The sequence below is a fragment of the Primulina huaijiensis genome, chromosome 6 (assembly GCF_012295235.1).
Source record: "Primulina huaijiensis isolate GDHJ02 chromosome 6, ASM1229523v2, whole genome shotgun sequence".
Lineage (NCBI taxonomy): Eukaryota > Viridiplantae > Streptophyta > Magnoliopsida > Lamiales > Gesneriaceae > Primulina > Primulina huaijiensis.
This window is the reverse complement of record NC_133311.1, coordinates 19,606,121-19,611,331: the sequence shown is the minus strand read 5'-3', so window position 1 is coordinate 19,611,331 and position 5,211 is coordinate 19,606,121.

Here is a 5,211-nt window from a genome sequence, read left to right as displayed (position 1 = left end):
AATTATAATGAGTCTACCATGTATGAAAGACGTTTTACTTGAACCCAAATGATGATCACTCAATTTCTAATGATTCCATCCATTTTGTGCATGTCACTGATCGTATATTACCATGCATGGCTTGAAGTTGTAATATATATTTACCCAAACAAATGATATATATTTCGATTAAAGAATCATTAAAGTACGTAATAGTAACTATTTTCATACTCGACATGACGGAGGAGAACCATATATTTCCATTTTATTACAAGAAAGATGATATTTTTTTTTATATCCTAATCCAGGGATAGGAAAGATTCGAACTTGAGTCAATACATGAGGAATTACGGTGAGACCATTGAGCCAAGCTCTCGGTCTCCAACGATGATATTTTTCCAACACTAGAAATTTTCAAGAATAAATCAAAAAAAGTTGTAATACAAAAATAGGATCTACATATCACCCGGGGGAGTCCAAAAAATAGAACGAGTTCATGATTGTTATCAAATCGATCTCCATCGTCCATTTTTTTCATCCTGTCCAGCGTGCCCATGATCAAACGGGTCCTCTCGCAACCTTTACAGAGAAATGATAATCCTCTGACCTTGCACGAGCAATACGATCGCCAACTTTTGAATGTTTAAAGGAGAAGCGACCCGATGAATTATAATATGATTTGAATTTGAGGGCCATATTTAACTACCGAAATTTGGAAAAAGACTTCCACTTCGTTCGTCGTGGGGCTAGACTTTTCAAGAACATGTGGTCTGGGGGTAGGGATGAGACAGCACCATTTTGAATTGCTGCTCCAGCTCTACACGTAGGTTGTCTGAGTTCCGAGGTTGTTGATTAAGGTAACAAAGCTCCGTTCCTTGGTCCGCCTGTCGAAATATCCAAACAACCTCATCGATGTTTTCTTGATCCATTACCGTCTCCTGATTTGATGGACTCCGATCTTCTCATGGAGGTCTTGCCATTTTAACAATGCCCGTGTCATAGGCTTCTGCCATCAAAGAATAAAAACTTATGTTATGGCTCATTCATTTTGCATTTAGAATTGGATGCCAGTCGATGGTGAGAGCCAAGATTAACTAAGAATCATAAATCATCCGCAACAAGTACTCGATCAACCTACCAAGGTCATGGATTTGTTCACTTTTTCAAGAATCTATACTACAGTCTGTTAAATAAGGGATTCGATGAAAAAATATTTCATTTTAAGTTCTTGACACATATTAAATGGTTAATAGCCAACTTTTTGAGGGCAAGGTTAAAAAATAAATCGGCAGTCCCGGCATTGGCAAGTATCTAAAGCACCGTTCTTGTGAATTAGTAGGTATAATCTTAAATCAAAATTACCTAGTGCTGTTAAAAGAACGAGTCGAACCACCAAAAAACAAGTAAATTAGTAAATATTAAATGTAATGCGCCTAAAGATCGAGTATAACAGTCGGAGAAGAGCTCAAAATACTAGCGATACACATGAAACTGTGTAAAGAGACGAACGTTCATCAAATAAGAGCTGAAAATATCACGGGATAGACGTAACAATATAAAGAGATGAACGAGCATTCATCTAATTGTAACACTTGATTTCATGAACTATTAGACATTATCTAACAAACCTAAAATGATTTGGAATTAAAGAAGAAAACGAAAGTCTTTTTATCAATGAACTTTATCATTTCATCTCTAACGGAAAAATAGTGTTAAATACTCTGATTTTACATCATCAATCATAAGTTACAAACAAGCACCCGCTCTCTGATCCACAATCATTCTAAATTCCGACGTATTCCGTAGACAATAGGTGGCGAAATATAAACTGACCTACCGGTGGAAATGCGAAAGGAAGAAAACAAAGGAAATCTTACACAGAGGATGTATCAACAAAAACTTCATTGAGCACATCATCCTCACCATTTTCCAAGGTAAAAAGGCCGCCAGTTTCCTTATCATCGTCATCCGAATTTTCCAGTNAAATCTCATCATCAAAAAATATTCAATATTATCTTCAAATTATATATTTTGACATATTCAATCGAATTTGAGTATTTAAAAGGTAAAATCAAGTGTTTGTGAACTCGAATTATGTATTATTTGTATTAATTTAGGTATCACATTTTTGCTTCACGAATATCATCATCGGTGTCACTTAATATTAACTTCAAATTATATTTTGGCATCCTCAAATAATTGGATATGAGTATTTACGGGGTAAAATCATGTATTTATATACTCTAATTAGATACTCTGTGTACCAATTTAAGTATCACATTTTAACTTCACAAATGACACAATCAAAAGTCACTTAATATTACTTGAAACTTAAGTATTTTCTTACACATTTGAAGTATTCAAATAGCCAAATCAAATGTTTGGAACCCGAAAATAGGTATTTTATCGATCAGAATAAGTAATTTTTTTAATTCAACAATGAGTGAGAAACTGTGTTTTTTAAAAAATTAGATGACATGAATAAGTAATCTTAATGCATTTTCAATGAAAATACCAACAATTATTGAATTTATTGTGATAGCTCGAAGATCAAGTATTTTCTTACACATTTGGAGTATTCAAAGAGTAAAATCATGCATTTGGAACTCCAAAATAGGTATTTTCTTGGTCAAAATAAATATTTAATCTTATTTCATGATGGGTGATGATCTAAGNCGCAGAGGTGAAAAGTCTGTTACCAAGAGTGACGCACCACATTCCTTGAGGAAATTCGGAATGGTGTCCATAGCCTCACCCTATAAATCAAGTTAATCAAAACATTGAATCAACTTAGAAAAACAATTAATCTTCAGTAATCCTCCAGTCCAATCCGACAAACAAATCAATCATCGCAGAGTTGTGAAAGTTATTCAAATGCATACATGACATGCAAATAGAAAGGTATATGATGCTAAAATCATTAATACAAGTGATGAATCCAAGAGATGAGCACACAACCAGTGACTGACTGGGGGGGGAGTCCAACTAAATAAAGAAAAGTTTCATGCATAAATGGACAGTTACAGGCCAACTTGCGTATTCTTTTCATTAGGTATTTTTTTTAACTCTATGGATGATAGTAAAAATGTATAATATAAATATTAATTTGCTTCCTGTCATTCCAATATTAGAGTTCAAAGGCACCCTAACACACCAACATAAATGGTTTGAGTTTCTAGAATTTTAATTGAGCGAGTGCTCGACGATGGTCTTATGTTTATCAGGGGAAAAAAGCTTCAAATGCATGCATACAAGGATATCAAGTGATCCATAGCGACCCCTATGCATTAGTTGAAAGTCACCAACCCTAATACATATTTCCTCAGCAATCACAGCAAAAATAATACAAAGAAGATCTATTACAATATCAACTCATTGCAAGGTAAAAAAATCTCTTACATCGCACAAGGTAAACAACTCTTCTTGGATTGACCACTTGGTCAGAAAACATAACATAAAGCCCACAAAGTTATTAGTTCTATTTATACCACCTCATTACTTTCCTAGAAGGAAAGAAACCTAAAATTAGTTAACACTTGTTTAAAAGTAGCTCTAGAGTGAAATGAACCATGACCGCTTAAAATTACAAGATAAAAGTTACATCTTAAGCTCAAGGTCTTGTAAGTATAGTAAAACATAACACAATTAAGTTCCTAACCTTGGCTAAAATTTCTGAAAGCTCATTCAAGCAGGTCAAAGTTTGTGCAGCATGAGAATGCAAACACGTGATCAAACTAAGTCTTTTAGTATGAACAATAATTACATGCTACTGTTCACAGTGCGCACTACAACTCCATTCCCATTTACGTTGTCTGGTCACGAATTAATTAGAGATCATTTACTAAACTAATAATGCCGAATTTTCGATGGAAGAATGAGAAAAAACAAATTTTTAGAACAAATTTTCTAAAAAACAAGTTTCACGTTGAAAAATCATTCAATCCCCACATAACCCCAAACAAATTACGGATCTGCCCGCAGATAAATTATCACTAGGGATCGGAGACAGCACAAAATTTTGCATAAACAAACGCATAAAATGCGACGTACCTGAAACAAGAAAAAATGTGTATATTCAGACTTTGTCGAAGACGAGAGTGCAATTTACGGAGACCCCTCAGCTTAAACCCAAAATGCCGAGCCTTGGCACCCTTAAACTGATGGAACAAATTAAAGACTATGGCCACCAGCACATCCCGTTGGATGGCCTGAGAAGCGGCATGGATCAAAGCCCAGTTGTCCTACAAGAAGTGGAGGGAAACTGAAAGCTTCACACTTGTGGTATAAGACACGTAAGAGGCTTCTAATACCTATCTAATTGTTTTCATTCATATATTTCAATTTATTATATGATGTCTGGTGAGTCCATCTGGGCCTGATAATAGCTTTTATAATTACTGGTTGGCCCAAATTTAAAGAGACCATAGCCCAAACCAAGTTATACAAAATATCTATATAGGAAGCCCAAACAATTTGATCCGTTGCTTTCTTCCATGGGCCATAGCTCATCTAGAAAAATTAAGAGTTCATTAATTATTGTTCTTAAAAATATTTATATTCAAAATTTTAACTTCTCACACGTCAAATTTTATGCTAGCTGTTCCTTAAAACTATTTGTTATTTATATTTTTAAAAAATTTCTTATTTTGATTTACTTATACATTTGATTTATGTTCCGTACGCATAATAAAGTTTTAAAATTATATATTGTGAAGCGTATTAATTATGCCACGATTAGGTTGCATTGTATTAATTATTGTATCTAATTAATTTTACTACAAAGGAATCTCACTTCTAATTGAGTTTTTGAGTAAGTTATGGGAGGACCCATACTACTTTATCATGTGTTAATAATCATTTAATGCTATGTAATTAATTATGGTTAATCTCTTATTATATAATAATAGCAGCTACTTTTTCCACGCCTTTCATGCATTTAATTATTTAATTAATCCATTTAAATATTTGAGTTTAAATAATTAATTATGTAGATTTATTAAAATGAATATATGAGATGAGACGTGGGATTAAATTTAAATAAACATATAAAAATAATAATTCACGCTGATGCACATTAAATTATGACTCAAAGTACGATCGTCATGCAAACAAACAACTCACGAAGTAAACAACTTAATTAGTTGGCTACAACTAATTACATATTATTTAATATTATTATTTCATTTTCGCTTCTTTTTTTCAGCATCAAAAAATCGTTTATAGATTTTTCTT